Raw genomic sequence first — 16,318 nt, 5'->3', positions numbered from 1 at the left:
AAAAAGTGTTACTGCACTGTGTTGTATAGCTGAAACTAATTCTAAAAAATGTGTATTTCACAATAAAAAATAATTTAAAAAAACGAAAACAAAACAAACAAAAAACCCCCCACAAGCATGGGGAGAGTTGGTTTCAGTCACCAGAAAAGCAACTCAAGAAGGAGCCTTTCATTTGAACCCTCTGCTCTGCCGGCCATGGCAGCCGGGAAGTTCTGATGTTCCAAGGGAGCAGGTACGCAGAGCAGGGAGGACGTGGCTTGCGGGGCCAGGACGGGGCGTGGAGAAAACAGCGTGACAAGGCTTGGGGAGGCAGGTCGTATGGGCGGGCTGGCTGAAGTTAGACCATTGTGGAGTGAAGTACGAGTGTTGCGGGGCGTGGTGACGTGGGGGTGTGGCCCAGGGCGGGGCGAAGTGCTGATTGGCATGGCAGGGGCGGGGCGCGCGCGTTGGGAAGATGGCGCTACGTCTGCTGCGGAGGGCGGTGCGTGGAGCGGCGGCGACGCTGCCGAAGCTGTGAGTGCAAATCCCCGGTACCCCTCCGCTCAGCCGGGCTTCCCGGCAGGCCACGCGCGGTCCCCCTGACGCCTGGCGGAAACCTTTACCGGCCCGGAGCACCGTGCGTGTCCTGCGCCTGCTCGACCTCTGTCTTCCAAGGTCGCAAACGCCCTGGGAGGGTCGCTTTCACTGCCCTTGCCTCCCTGTAAGAGGGCCCTTGCTTGGTCCCGGAAAATGGGTACGAACCTTAGATCCATCAGCCCCAGAAAACAGAGCTAGCCTCCTCCACAAATGATGTAGTAACCGAGAACATGCAGATGTTTTATAAAAGGGGTTCTGGAGTCAGCCGCAGAGGCTGCTTACCTAATGAATAAGAACACTTTCCATTCATTAGTTCAGCACAGCGGTTCCCAAACTGTTTGGTCTTAGGACCCCTTCACACGCGGAAAAATATGGATGACTTCGAACAGCTTTTGCTTGCATCTGTTGATTTTTACAGTATGAGGAATTAAAACAATTTTTTTAATATTCATTTAAAAATAACAAACCCATTACATTTTAACACAGACGACATCTTTAATGAAAAATACCTTTTCCAAAAAAGTGAGCAGAGATGTATGGTTTTATATTTTTGAAAATCGCTTTGGTTTAATAAAGGACAATTGGAGTTTCATATCAGCTGTTCTGGAGGAAGTTTACAGGGAAATTCTGGACTGAGACGCAGATACTAGTTAGAAAAGGGAAGGCCTTGGAGACCCTCTCAAAGGGTCTCAGGGACCCCTAGGTGTCCTTGGACCACACTTTGAGAACCACTGATCTAGCTAGCATTTGTCTGTTTGCTAACTACAGATACATTAGTTATCTCATTTGATTCCCTGACCACCATGTGAAGTCTGGTGACTTGTTTGTAAAGATGAGGAAACAGGCTCAAAGAGGCCAGGTGACTCTTTCAAAGCAGAGAACTGCAGGGTTCTGTTCAGAAACCAAGTATATGGCTCTGAACTTTTTACATCTGCTTCCTTCCTGCTTCCTGTCTCACCAATGTCCTTTGCCAGGACCCACCTGGTTTATTTGTATCCCACCTTCCTGTTTCTTACATCCAGGCCTAGCACCTGGCTCTGGGCTCAGGTGATCATCCCTGGAACCAGAGGAACCATTGAGGTGTGTATGCAGACCCTTCCAGAAGGTTTCTTCTGGCCTGTGAAGGGGCCAGCTTTTGTGGCCTGTTCAACAATGGGTCCAGTGACCACTCGCCATCACCTGCTTCTAAGGCATTTGGGACTCAGCAAACAATGCTCTTTACCTCCATTAGCACACTGTCTCATTCTCAACACACCTACACACCCCACCAAGGCCATGGCAGCAGACTTTCATGCAGGGCACTTTCCAGACTGTACACCCTGTGTTAAATCCTCCAGTCCTGCAGTCTTCAGAACACTCAGGGATGAGAGAAGTGAAGGTGCCGAATGTCAGCTTAGAGATGTCTTCTTTTCTACCCAAGCTGGGTTGCACGTCAGCGTCAGGCCAGTGGACCTGCTTCTGCTGGCTTTTTCCTTCTGATTTTAGAGAGTCTCAGCACCATTGCTGATAGCAGGGACCATTGCTGACCCCTCGTCCTGACCCTCCAACATTTGCCCCTGTTGCAGTGTTGTCCCAGATGCTTCCATGCCCATCCTGTCCCCAGCCCTGCTGCTGTCTGTGGCCACTGCTCAATTTATATAAATACTCTACCCTCAAGTTGGGGGAGCATAACTTTCCACTCCTAGGTGTGCTATTGCCAGGGGTGTCTTTTCTTTTAAGCCCTCTCAGCTGACAGAGCTAGGAAATATAGGTGTGAATAGTAATCCATGCATATACACACTTAACAGATACTTCTGTATGTATGTATCGTCTACGTTAAGGTAGACATGAGTTCATACTATCTCCAATTCTAGTCCATTACCACAAGGAGTATTCTAGGCTCTTCCCTTGCTTATCTATAAATTTTCACTCCAACCGTGAGAAACCTGGCTCCCACCATTGCCATCCAGTTACTTCATTATTCAGTTTCAGCATACACGTATTGCAGTATCTGAATTGTTAGACCATACTCCATACTAGAGTACAGTGCTTATGTGGCGTTCCTTTCCCTGTAGTCTTGCAGGCTCCTCTCATTTACAGAGTTACCTAGGTTAACACATTTTTCTCCGGTCCCCTTCGGTGAGGTTGTCCCATACATTTGTAATCCAGTTAGATTGTCTTGTCACAGTCTGCGTTCTTTCCTGGGATCCCTGTACCTTCCAAATGATTATTTTTTTAATTGCATATTTAAGGTTCACTCTTTTTGCTATATAAAGTACTATGAGTTTTGACAAATGCATACTTTCATGTATCTACCATAACAGTATCATACAGAATAGGTTTACTTTCCTAAAAATCCCCCCTGTGCTTCAATCTATTAACCCATTCCCCCCTCCCTCCAAACTGTTGGCAAGTACTGGTCATTTTAGTGTTTCTATAGCTTTGACTTTTCCAGAATGTCATATACTTGGAGGCATACGGTATATATAGTCTTTTTAAACTGCGTTCCTTAGCAATATGCATTAAGGATTTTCCATATCTTTTTATGGTTGGTAACTCATTTCCTTTCATTGCTAAATAATATTGCATTGTGTAGATAGATGTACTACAGTTTGCTTATCCTTCTCCTGGTGAAGGATATTTTGGTGATTTCTAGTTTTCGTCGATTATGAATAAAGCTGCTATAAACATTCATGTGAGATTTTGTATGGATATAAGTTTTCAAATCAATTGGATAAATACCTAGAAGTATGATTGTATGATTATATTATATTTAGCTTTGTAAGAAACTACCAATCTGTCTTCCAAAGTGGCTATGCCATTTTTAATTCCAGCCATCGATGAATGATAGTTCCCAATGCTCTGCATGCTTGTCAGCATTTAGTATTGTCGGTTAAAAAAATTTTGTTAGCCATTCCAATAGGTGTGTGGTGATATCTGTTGTTGTTTTAATATGTTAATTTGTTTTAACTTAAAATTCCCTGATGTCAAATGACGTTGAGTATCTTGTTATATGTTTGTTTGCCATATCTGTATCTTCTTTGGTGAAATGTTTATTCAGATCTTTTGCCTATTTCTTAATTGGGTGGTTTTCTTACTGTTGAGTTTTAAGTATTATTTGCATATTTTAGATATAGGCCCTTTAGCAGATATATATTTTGCAAATATTTTCTCTCAGTCTGTGGCTTACCTTTTCATTCTCTTAATGGTATCTTTTATAGAGCAGAAGTTTTTGATTTTCATGAAGTCAGGCTTATCAATTTTTTCTCTCATGGATCATGCTTTTAGTGTTGTATTTAAAAACTCATTGCCAAATCCAAGGTTACATAGATTTTCTCCTATATTGTCTTCTAGAAGTTTTATAGTATTGTGTTTTATTCTTAGGTCTAGATCCATTTTGAGTTAATTTTAAGGATAGGTGTAAGGTCTGTGTCTAATTCATTTTTTTTTTTTTTGCATATTGATCTAATTGTTCTAGCCCATTTGTTGAAAAAGCTATCCTGTCTCCATTAAATTACCTTTGTTATTGTGTCAAAAATCAGTTGACTATATTTATGTAGATCTATTTCTGGACTCTCTATTCTGTTACATTGATCTGTGTGTCTATTCTTTCTCCAATACCTTGCTGTCTTTATTACTGTAGCTTTATATTAAGTCTAGAAGCCTGGGGGACTCAGTCCTCCACCTTAAGTTTTTTTCTGTATTATGTTGGCTATTCTGAGTCTTTTGCCTTGCCATATAAATCAGTTTGTTGATATCCACAAAATAGCTTGCTGACATGTGTTTGGGATTGTATTGAATCTATAGATTAAATTGGGAAGAATTGACATCTTAACATTGAGTCTTCTAATCCATGAACATGGATTATCTCTCCATGATTCCAAGATTTATTGAAATCTTCTTGATTTCTTTTCATCAGAGTTTAATAGTTCTCTGCATATAGACCTTGTACATATTTTGTTAGATTTATGCTTAAGTATTTCATTTTTGGAGTGCTATTGTAAATAAATTATATTGTGTTTTCAATTTCAAATTCCAGTTATTCTTTGCTGATATAGGAAAGCAATTGACTTCTTAATATTAATTTTGCATCCTGTAAGTTTTCCATAATCACTTATTAATTCCATGAATTATTTTTTGTTAACTATTTGGGATTTTCTACATAGACAATTATGTCATTTGCAAGCAAAGGCAGTTTTATTTCGTCCTTCCCAATATGTATACCTTTTAGTTCTTTCCTTGTCTTATTGCACTAGATAGTGTTTCCTGTAGGATGTTAAATAGGAGTGATGAGAGGGGATGTTCTTGCCTGGTTCCTAATCTTAGGGAGAGCATCCAGTTTCCCACTATTAAGTGTAATATTAGCTGTGATGTTACAGATGTTTTTTATTTCCCATTTGCTGACAGTTTTTTTCTTTTTGTTGTTGTTGTTGTTTTTTGGTCATAAATGGGTGTTGGATTTTGTCAGATTCTTTTTCTGCATCAATTGATATGATCTTTAAAAGCCTGTTAACCTGATGGGTTACATTAATTGATTTTTTTAATGTAAATTGAACCAGACTTATATACCTGGAATAAATCCCACTTGGTCATGGTGTATAATTCTTTTTATACATTATTGAATTTAATCTGCTAATATTTTGTTGAAGGTTTTACATCTATATTCATGAGAGATATTGGTCTTTAGTTTTTCTTTATTGTAATGTTTTTATTTGGTACTGGTTACATATATATATGTATATATATATATATATATATATGTATGTATCTCATGTCTTTTCTGTTCGTCTATTTCCTTTTTACTGCTTTCTTTTGCCTTAAGTGAATATTTTCCAATGTAATATTTTTAATTTCTTTAATGCTATTTTCACCATTTTTAAGTTGGTTGGTTTTTTGTTTGTTTTTTTTTTAGTGGTTACTCTAGGGCTTACCATATACATTTTAAAAATTGTGGTAAAATATATATAACATACACCTTGCCATTTTAACCATTTTCAGTATATAAACATTCACACTGTTGTGCAATCATCACCACTATTTCCCAATTGTTTTCATCACTCCAAACAGAAACTCTGTACCCATTAAGCAATTACTCCTCTTTCCCCAGTGCCTGGTAGTCTCTGATCTACTTTCTATCTCTCTGAATTTGCCTTTTGTAGATATATAAGTGGAATCATACAATATCCTTTTGTTTCTGGCTTATTTCACTTAGCACAATGTTTTCAAGTTTCATCCGTGTTGTAGCATGTGTCAGCACTTCAGTCCATTTACGACTGATGATATTCCATTGTATGTATATTACCATATACATCTTAAGTTATTAGAATCTACTTTTGATTTACACTAATTTAATTCCAAAGATAGAGAAATGTTACTTATACATAGTTTTATTCTCTTATTTTTTGGGCAGTGGTGTTGTTACACATGTTATATTTATATATATCTATAAACCCAGTAATACATTGTTGTAATTATTACTTATATAATTTTATATTTTTAAAGAAACTTAGAGGAGATGCAAGTACACATTACACACACTATATATATAAATTGTTATAGTAACCTTCTTACTTACTATTTCTGGTTCTCTTTCTTTGTTCCTGTGGATCTGAGTGACTATCTGGTGACATTTCTTTCTTTTTTTTTTTTTTTTTTTTTTTTAAGATTTTACTGGGGAATCAGGGAAGGGAAACAGACAAGTTGCTGTTCTTTTGTTCTTCAGTCTAGTTGTGGAGGACATTGCCTTACTGGCCCATGTTGGTATTATCATTGTGCTCTTCCTGGGTGAGGCAGTCGCTCACCAGCCATTGGACGGCCACTCACAGCAGCTCATGGCAGCTCCCGAAAGCTCACACCCGTTGCCAGCCACTCATTGTAGCTCACAGAAGCCCACTGCAGCAGGGGCTGCAGCCTACGCCGGTTGCCAGTGACTCACGGCAGCCCAGCTCCAGCTTGAGCTGTTTTTCACCATTTTAGCTGTAGAGGGCGCAGCGTCACTAGTCCTCATGTGGGATCCGAACCAGGGCCCTACTGCTCAGAGCTGGCGTTCCAAGCCAACTCTTAACCCATGCACCGCTCGGCCGGCCCTGGTGACATTTTTTTAGTCCGGTATATCTTTGCTCACACCCACATCCTTTGTGTTGTTATTGACAAGTATAACATTTCTACATGTTACAGGCCTAACAATACAATCATATTCTTTCATACAGTTGTTTTTTAAATTAGGTAAGAGAAGACAGGAGCAGAAATGTGCATTTGTATTGTGTTTAATAATTGCATAATTACCTTTACCATTCATTGCTCTTTGTGTATGAATTTGAATTATTGCCTAGGATCATTTACTTTCAGCCTGAAGAACTTCTTTTAGCATTTCTTTTTTTTTTTTAAGATTTGTTTTTTTTAATTGGCCAATTGGGGGAGGGGCACAGTGTTGGGGAATTGGGGAAGGGGACCAGCCAAGTTGTTGTTCTTCAGTCTTCGTTGTGGAGGGTGCCAGTTGCCATCTGGCTCCCCATTGGCAGCTCATGTCCTCTAAGCTTAAGGTGCTGTGTTCAATCTTAGTTGTAGGTGGGCATAGCCACCATCCATGTGGGAGTCAAACCCAGCAGCCTTGTTGTTAAGAGTGCATGCTGTATCCACTGAGCCATCCAGGTGGCAGTTCAGCTCAAGGTGCCAAGTTCAGTCTTAGTTGTGGGTAAACAGGCAATCTTGTTTTTACACCAGCTGAGCCATCCTGCCACCTGTTGGCAGCTCAGCGACAACTCAGCTCGGATGCAGCGTCAATGGCCCATGTGGGAATCGAACCGGCGGCCCTGTTGCTTAGAGCTTGTGCTCTTAAGCCAACTCTTAACCAGCTGAGCCACTCGGCTGGCCCTCTTTTAGTATTTCTTGTAAGGTGGGTCTGCTAGCAGCAGCCCTGTACATGTGCATGGCCTTTTAGATTCCCAGAAATATGTCAGAGCTTTTCATAACCCCCTATGGACATCCATTCTTCAGCGTTTCCTATTAAGCTCTTTGGTTAACCTGTTGCTTGCCCCAACTGTTATCCACCATCTCAGGTAGCGTGATTTTAGATAGTTGCTTCTGATTGTTTTCAACAAAAGCCCTCAGGGAAAATGCTGTTTCCACTTTTTGAGCTCTGAGTCAGGTCAGCTTTGCAAGTGCAGTCTTCCAGGGAACCACCATACAGGTCAGATAGTGACAGTTCTCTGGGAATGGGGCTTTGAAAGAGCTCTAATCCTGCTCCGCTTCCTCCAGTAGTTGCCAGCCTGCTGGCTTTCACATGATTGTGGCTGTTGATTTTCAAGGCTGCCACCAACTGGGAAGAGGGTATAGGGCAGGTTTTTAAAACCCACATAATTTGCTGTTCTTACTGAAATTCATCCATGTTTCTTGAATAAATACTCCCAGATTGCTGTAAGAATTTGGTTAATTTCTAGAGCTCTGAAAAAGTTGATTCTGACAGTTTTTGTCAATCTTCTCATTGCTTTTATCGAGGATAGGATTTTTGAAGGTCCTTTCTCTGCAATTTTGCTGAAGTCACCCTGGCATACTTTTGATCAAGAATGGATTTGGATTTATAAAATTTCAAGTTCCAATTATTCTTTGCTGGTATATTGACTTCTTAATAGTAATTTTGTATCCTGAAAATTTGCCATAAAAGTTTTTAGTATCTATTGTGATGGTTATATGGCTTTTCTCCTTTAGTGTGGTAATATGGTGTATTAGATTGATCAACCTTTTTTTAAAATTTTTTTAAAAAGATATTATTGGGGAATTGGGGAAGGGGAACAGCCAAGTTGTTGTCCTTCAGTCTTAGTTGTGGAGTGCGCAGCTAGCTCAGCTCCAAGTCCAGTCGCCATCCAGCCGCCTGCTGGCAGCTCATGGCTGCTCAGCTCAAGATGCTGTGTTCAATCTTAGTTGTGGGTGGGCATAGCCCACCATCCCAAGCCAGAGTCCAACTGGCAACCTTGTTGTTAGGACCACATGCTCTCACCAGCTAAGCCATCCTGCCACCTGTTGGCAGCTCAGCTCAGGCAGAGCTCACTGGCCCTGTGGGAATTGAACCTGCAACCCTGTTGCTCAGAGCTCATGCTCTTAACCAACTGAGCCACTTGGCCAGCCCAGATTGATCAACTTTTTAAGTTAAGCTGAACTTGCAGTCCAAGAATAACCTCCACTTGATTGTGATATATTATTTTTATACACTGTTGGATTGAATGTGCTAAAATTAAGTTAAAATACTTGCATCAATGCTTATAAAGAATTAGCCTGTAGGTTTTTTGTACTGTCTTGGTCTGGGTTTGATATGGGGTAGTGATGGCAATAGAGAGTGTTCCCTTCTATTTTCTGGAATGGTTTGAATTGGTAATATTTTTTTCTTAAATGTTTGTGCCTGGAGTTTTCTTTGTGGAAAATATTTAAACTACAAATTCACATTACCTAGTTCTTCTTGAGTGAGCATTGGTAGTTTGTGTCTTTCAAGGAATTTGTCAATTTCGTCTAAGTTGTAAAATTTATGAGCATAGCGTTTATGATAATCTCTTATCCATTTTCTTACAGCTTTATGGAGGTATAATTTACACACCATAAAATTAACCCTTTGTAAGTGTGAATTAAGTAATCTTTAGTAAATTTATAGAGTTGTGCAGCCATCACCACAATCCAGTTTTAGATCACCCCAAAGTTGCATTATCCCCCAATTCTCTTGAGCCCGTTTGCAGTTAACCCTTACTCCCCGCTCCAGGCTTATCATCCTCTTAATGTTCGTATTGCCATTAGTGATGTGCCCTCTCTCCCTGATACTGGTCATTCTTTTTCATTTGGTCAGTCTGGCTAGTTTTATCAGTTTTATTGATCTTCTTAAAGAACCATCTTTTGGTTTGGTTGATTTTTTTCCCCATTGTTTTTCTGTTTTCTATTTCATTGATTTCTGTTCCTATCTTTATTATTTCCTATTATCAGCTTACTTTGGGTTTAATTTGCCCTTTTGTTCTAGTTTCTAGATAATTGATTTTAGACTTTTGTGTTTTTAATATGAGCATTTAATAATACCTTTCCCTTTACTAGTAGTGCAGGCTTATTTTAAAACAGTTACACTTGACTTGTCTTCTTAATTAATCTCACAGACTATTTTGGTGACCAAATACAAAAATTAAAGGGGGAAAAAAAAAATCCATGCCAAATGCTGTTTTCATATGGAGACACTGGAGGGCGCTCTAGCAATGGGAGATGTCAATTGTCTCCTTACAAGCATGCCTCTTTGAATAAGATATGAGAGTTGGTGTTTCTGTTCATTTTTAAGACAAATGAAAAAGACATAGATAGTAAATATTTCTGTAATGATCTATAAATGGTCCCTTGAAAAGCTTAGAAAAAACTTAAGAAGTGGCTCTATGCTCTGGGCCTCCTTATTACCTCCTCCCTTCTGTTGCCTGAACCTGCCACGCTGCCTCTTTTGCAGGCCTGTGTCCCCTACCTGGAGCACTCAGCCCCTTCAAGTCTCTGCTCAAATGTCACCCATCAGAGAGGTCTTTCCCGACTGCCCTGTACAACATAGTACCCCACCGCCAGTCTCTGCACTCTCTTCTCCCTCACTTTGCCTAATGATTTTTCCATTGCATTCACTTCCACCTGACATTGTACATTTATCTGTTATTGTCTGTCTGCACCCCACCCACCCCCAAATTTCATGAGAGCAAGGACTCGGTCTGTTTATCCCACCCTTTATACCTTTCCACAGCAGTTCCTGACACATAGTAAGTGCCTAGTATAAATTTGCTGAATGAAAAAACAACAGATTTAGAAAATGAAGTTTTTAAGATAGTGTTTTTTGGAGATTAGTGCCTTTTTTGTTGTGGTAAAATATACACAATATAGATTTATCATTTAAACCATTTTTAAGTGCACGGTTCAGTGGTATTAGTACATTCGCAGTGTTGTACAACCATCACCACCATCCATCTCCAGGACTTTTTCATCATCCCGAACCGAAACTCTGCACTCACTAAACCACTAACTTCCCATTGTGTCTCCCCCAAGCCCCGGTAACCACTGTTCTTTCTATTGCTATGAATTCGACTATTCTATATTCTCATATAAGTGGAATCATGCAATATTTGTCTTTTGTGACTGGCTTACTTTACCTAGCATAATGTCCTCAAGGGTCATCCATGTTGTTGCGTGTTTCAGAATTTCCTTCCTTTTTTGAAAAAAAAAAAGGTTTTTTTTCCTTTAAATTTTATTGGGAACAGTGTTTTTTTTCCCAGGACCCATCAGCTCCAAGTCAAGTAGTTGTTTCAATCTAGTGTGGAGGGCGCAGCTCAGTGGCTCATATGGGGATCGAACTGGCAACCTTGGTGTTATGAGCACTGCACTCTAACCAACTGAGCTAACTGGCAACCCCAGAATTTCCTCCCTTTTAAAGGCTGAATAATATTTCATTATATGTATATAATAATTTTGTTTATCCTCTCATTTATCAATGGACATTTGGATTGTTTCCACCCTATGGTTATTGTTAGTGCATGTTTTATATAGAACTTAGAAACGTAATGTTAAGATTTTGAGTTTAAAGTAGATTTATTTGAAATGGTGATAACATCTTTAAATTATAACAGTGAGTCACGGTTCACCCTTGGGTGATTTCTGCCTTCAGATAAATACTTTTTAGTACAGATTAAAGTAGAAATTTAGTCAAGCTCTTAAAAATCAGATTTGGTGTTTCTTACAAATGTCAAAAAAAAAAACCCCCAAAAAAAACCACCCACTTCTCAAAATCAAATTACTGCCTCTCTGGTGTAAGCAGGAAGATCCTGGATAGGTACTCTTGGTTCTAATCCTGACCCAGCATTTGGCGCTTGACTTTGTTCAAAGCCCTTGTCTAAACTGAGCCTTATTTTTCTCACAATTAAAACAAGGAAGGTGGGTTAGATGCCTCCTGCCAGTTGATATTTCATAATCTAGAAAGACATTATTGACCTAAAATAAGAGGACTTCAGAGAATTCAGAAACAACAAAATATGGTTTTATTTATTTACTTATTTATTTATTTCAGGTGTATAAAGCAATATAATAGACATTTACACCCCTTGCAGAGTGATAACCCCTCCCCCCCAACAAAATATGGCTTTTTGAGCTTTGGGTTATTTTGGTCCATTTTAGCCCAATTTGACCAGAGATTAAAGATAATGAAATCTCTGCCTTCCTTAAATTTATGGGTATAGTCTGCCCTCAATTGATTTGAATTCCCCCTGCCATCTTGGGAGGAGTTTTTGTCCATGTACTGTTTATCCTCATCCTTTAGATTTTCGCGTGTAGGGGTGTCTCCATCGTTTCTGTTTGCAGAGAGGGGCTACAGCCAGGTGCTCTGTTCGGGCCCTCAGTTCCAGTGGCTGCTGACCGCCACAGTACAGAGGGGCTATGATTTTGAAATAATTTGGGTGTGCTAGAAATACAGAACCTAGAGGAACTCAGGAGTAAGAAGAGGTGGATGTCCTAAATTTGGGTCTACTCTGTAAGATGGACTTAGAAAAGTGGAGATGTGATTTCTGCCTAGATCCTGTTTTCTCCTGCTCTCCTAGTGCCCTCATGCTGACTCACAAATGCCCCAGTGCTTGGAGCATGGTGCTCTTAGGGTCTACCTGTCCTAGGTCCCGAGGTCAGCAGTCCACCTAGTGAGCCCAGTGAATCTGAGAAAACCAGCATGTGCTCATGTTCTGTGTGTAGGCTCTCCAAGTATTGTGCATTTTACCAAATGCCTTCTGCACATGCCTTACCTGCAAAGGAGTTGGGCCAGCAAAGAGAATTTCTCCTTTACCAGGGAAGCAAATGTGGGAGAGGCTGGTGGTGCTCCTCTCACCTCTTCTCCCCCCCCCCCCCCCCCCCCCCCCCCCCCCGCCAAAATCTATGAAAACACAACGGCTTTCTGTGAGGCTTTGTTCAGTTCTCTTTGAAAATGAATTAATTCCTCATGGTTTTCNCCTTGAAGGCAGCAAGTTTGAGGGACTCAGGCTTTTTCTATCAGAGTAAGGAGGAAGAGAGAAGTTAAGAGAGTGCCCCCCCACCCCAGTTTTCACCCTCAACCTCTGGGCAAGGATCCAGGCTGTGAATACAGGTCATCATGTCTCCCTGTGCTGCAGAACAGTCAGGGTTTACCGGTTGACCTGGCGAGATGTCTGAGACTAGAGAGAAGCCTTATCCTAGAGCCCCCACACTCATACATCCACTTCTTACTGACCTTACACTTCCAAAGGGGGCTCCAATCCTGTTACCTAGCCCGTTACACAGCATAACTCCCCTGATGTTCTCCGACTTCGCTGCATGAAGTCCAGACCCCTTAGGGTAGCATGCATGGGCCTCCGCATCCATCGCCTACTTTCCAACAGCTCTCCCAGCTCACCTTGCGCCATTTAACAAGAATACTCACTGTTCCTCACACCCACTCAGCCCTCTCCTGCTCTGATTTGACCACACTCTTCCTCCCACCTCTCATCCTCAAGTTCTGCCCATCCACCAGGGACCGTTGCAGATGTCACTTCCTCCTAGAAGTCGTCCTTCCTGGTCCTCCAAAACAGCAGCCCTCTGTCCCTTTCCCTCTGAAGCCCCGACGCGCCCCCAATGACGCTCTTCCCCCATTAAGGTTATCTAGGCCCAGAACTGCGAGTCGTGTTTGACGCCTTTCTCTCCTTTCCCTCCTACATCCCACTTGTTGCCACGTTGGTTGAGTTTCCCCTTCCATTATTGACCCTTCCCCCACTGTACTGGTTTTCTATTGCTGCTGTAACAGATTGACACAAACTTAGAGGCTTAAAACAACACAATTATTATTTGACACTTCTGGAAGTCAGGAATCTGAAATGGGTCTCAATGGGCTGGAACCAAGGTGTGGGCTGGGCCGCATTCCTTCCTGGAGGCTCTAAGGGAGAACCTGTTTCCTTGCCTTTTCCAGCTTCCAGGGGCTCCTGGCCCCTTTTCTCTGTCTCCGAAGCCAGCAGAGTGAGTCGAAGTCCTCTCCCCCTGCCGTCTCTTTGGTTCTCTTTTTTTCTGCCTCCCTCTTCCACTTACAAGAACACTTGTGATTAAACTGAGCTCACCCAAATAATCCAGGTGAATCTCCCAATCTCAAGGGCAGCTGATTAGCAACCTTAATTCTGTCTGCAACTTTAATTCCACTTGGCCATGTAAGCTAACGTAGTCACAGGTTGTGGGGGTTAAGATGTGGACATCTTTGGGGAGCCAGTATTCTGCTTACCACACCCCCCTTCTGGATTCAGGTTTGAGCTCTTGGGGAAGCTGTCTAATTCCTGCCTGCCTCACCTGCCTTAGTACCTTCCATTTCCATGCCACCTGCATAGATGTTATCATGTAGATTCTATTATCAAGACTTGTTGGGTCTGCCACCAAAAATACCTCGTGGGCCTGTCCCTTTCACTTTGTCTCCACTGCCACCATGCTAGTGCTCTTCTCTCATCTGGACCATTGGGGAAAAGGGTCTTTTACATCTACTTGTAGCCCTCCAAGCCGTTGTTTAAAAAATTGAGGTAAAATTCACATAACATAAAATAACCATGTTAAAGAGTACAATTTAGTACATTTACACTGTGGTACCACTATAACCTCTATCTACAATAGTTCCAAAACATTTTCATCACCGCAAAGCAAAACCCTGCAGTTCTTAGCAGCCTCTCCCTATTCCCTTCTCCCCTCAGCCCCTGGCAACCACTGGTCTGCTTTTTAAATGTCCCTATGCGTCTGCCTATTCTGGATATCCATATAAATGGAATCATACAATATGTGACCTTTTGTGACTGGTTTTTTTCACCTAGCATAGTTCATCTACCGTTGTAGAATCTATTAGTATTTTGTTCCCTTGAATGGCTGAATAGTATTCCATTGTAGGTATATAATATATTCTGTTTATCTCTTCATTGTTTGATGAACATTTGGGTTGTTTCCACCATGGGCTTTGAGGCTCAGCAGGGTTCAGACACTTTCCTGAGGTCACACAGACCTGAGCCAGAGCCCTGGCCCTGCCACTTACTAGCCAGCTCCCTTCAGTGTCCTCATCTATAAAAGGGGTTCATGATCCTTACCACAGAGGTGGTTAGAAATAAATGCGATGATGCACTGATGTTGGGCGTGGTGCCTGGCTCATAAGAACACCAATAAGCAGTGGATGTAAAAAAGGAAATATAGTACCCCACCTTACCCATGGGCGGTACGTTCCATGACCCCCAGTGGATGTCTGAAACTACAGATAACACTGAGCCCTATATATACTATGTTTTTTCTAATACATACTTACCCATGGTAACGTTTACAAATTAGGCACAGTAAGAGATTAACGACAACTAATCAAATAGAATAATTATAACAACATTACCATAATAAAATTATATGAATGGGGCCTGTTTCTCTCTCTCTCAAAATATCTTACTGTACTAGACTCACCCTTCTTGTGATGCTGTGAGATGATGCAATGCCGATGTGATGAGATGAAGTGAGGTGAATGGCGTAGGCATTGTGACGTAGTGTTAGGCGCCCTTGAACACAACACACTGCAATATCACAGCAGTTGATCCCATAACCAAGGGGACTCCTAAGTGACTAACGGGCAGGGAGGCTCTACAGCCTGGACACGCTGGACAAAGGGATGGTTCATGTCCTGGGTGGGCTGGAGCAGGATGGCGTGGGATTTCATCATGCCACTCAGAACAGCACACAATTTAAAGCTTGCGCATTGTTTATTTATGAAATTTCCCATTTAATATTTTCAGACCACGGTTGACCTCGAGTAACTGAAACTATGGAAACAAAATAAGGATAAAGGGGGCTACTGTAAGATAAACACATAAAAGCCACCTCCTTGGAGAAGGGGATGATCATCTAAAGCACGGCCTCCCTCCCACCCACACTTTCCTCCCTCAGAGCACCCTGTTACTTACTCACGTGGCATGAATGAGTGCATTTTCTCCTTGTGTTTGGTCTCCCCCACTAGACTAGACTTCACATTCACCCCATGATGCCCATGCCCAGCCCAGTGCCTGACACATAGTAGGCACTTATTTAAAAATAATTTTGAATGAAAAAAATCATCATATGGTCACAATAAACAGAATTCATTACTAATTATTCACTTGACGTGAGCGGGTGGAAAGGCAAACTTCCTATGTGTGAGTGTGGGTGTATGTATGTTTTCCTAGATTATAGATTTGTCTAAACATTCCTGCTAATTTAAGATGTCAAATCTGAAGGTTCTTTCTTGGCTTGAGTTTTTGAACACAGTCCAGGGCTATTTTCAGATTCCTCGATATTCTCCTTTTTGCGAAAGTTTTCGAAAACATAAAGGGGTGTCTTCTGTACATGTTTGTCTACATTGTTTGTTTGCCTAAATGAGTTGTGGGTAGAGCCAACACTTAATGGCAGAGCCTGGCTTTACCCCCAGCACTGAGGTGCCCCTGGGAGAACCCCAACAGTCTGAGTGCTTGCATTTGAAAGCTGCTCCCTAACCAGTGTTTCTGTCCCAGGTACATTCTGTTTATTTCGGAATTTCTCATCTGTGGAACACACTTCCTTCCCTCAACTCCGGATCAACTCAGCATCTGAAAGGTGTGACAAAAAGTCAGGGTCTTGGGCCGGCCGAGTGGCGCGATGGTTAAGAACTGGCTTGGGATGCCAGAGAGCCCTGGTTCGGATCCCACATATGAGGGCCAGTGACACTGCCCTCCACAGCTAAGATGCTGAACAACAGCTCAACCTGGAG

The 16,318-nt window shown here is 41.6% G+C and overlaps 1 protein-coding gene across 6 annotated transcripts in view; it reads left to right on the top strand.

Annotated features, from left to right (window-relative positions):
* Nucleotides 1–449: 449 nt before the first annotated feature.
* CLYBL (citramalyl-CoA lyase) overlaps nucleotides 450–16,318 on the top strand; it is a 249,089-nt gene continuing 233,220 nt past the window's right edge. For 3 of the 6 annotated variants that reach the window (XM_019663674.1, XM_019663673.1, XM_019663677.1), the window contains exon 1: nucleotides 450–513. The gene's annotated coding sequence lies outside the window, so the exon portion shown is untranslated. The remainder of the gene's footprint in view (nucleotides 514–16,318) is intronic. The other 3 variants (XM_019663676.1, XM_019663675.1, XR_002126355.1) reach the window with 2 other exon arrangements.

The sequence above is a fragment of the Hipposideros armiger genome, unplaced genomic scaffold (assembly GCF_001890085.2).
Source record: "Hipposideros armiger isolate ML-2016 unplaced genomic scaffold, ASM189008v1 scaffold_397, whole genome shotgun sequence".
NCBI classification, from domain to species: domain Eukaryota; kingdom Metazoa; phylum Chordata; class Mammalia; order Chiroptera; family Hipposideridae; genus Hipposideros; species Hipposideros armiger.
Note: the sequence above shows the minus strand (reverse complement) of the source record. Positions and strands in the feature narration are given on the sequence as shown.